A 524-nucleotide genomic window follows, 5' to 3' on the forward strand; every position below is an offset into this window, starting at 1 on the left:
AGATTAGTCATTCTCAAGTAAATAATGTTTCAATCATGTCTTGCGTCTAGTACATTTTATTCAAGTTGTAGATAAGTTCTATATTGTTGAGGCGGATTCGTTTTTTTACCAACTTCTTGTTGGGTATTTCGCCTGAAAAATTTTTGTAATTGTAAAGATAGAATCCTTCCTCACGTCTTTTACAGATTGATAAATAGTGCTCCTATTTCGCAATAAGAACGAATTATTTATCAAAAAGTAATCAAGAACTATCACCTAGAGGGTATCCTGCGACACACTTAGGCTCAAGCTGTAAGAGAAAATTCCAATTAGAAAAGAAATTAATTTGAAAAATTACCTTGACGTTTCGATAACTATTTTCTGCTATCGTTATCAAAAGAACCTAAATGAACCTAAAAAAGAATATGTTAATAAATTGTGTAACAATAATAGGATAATACAGTATATGAAAATTCGCTCTGATAATTCGTCTGTGCAAATTGTCAGTTATGTGACTTTGACTTAATCTCATTGTTTAAATTAAT

The sequence above is a fragment of the Dendroctonus ponderosae genome, unplaced genomic scaffold (genome assembly GCF_020466585.1).
Source record: "Dendroctonus ponderosae isolate FM_Combo_2020 unplaced genomic scaffold, Dpon_F_20191213v2 Dpon_F_20191213_2, whole genome shotgun sequence".
Lineage (NCBI taxonomy): Eukaryota > Metazoa > Arthropoda > Insecta > Coleoptera > Curculionidae > Dendroctonus > Dendroctonus ponderosae.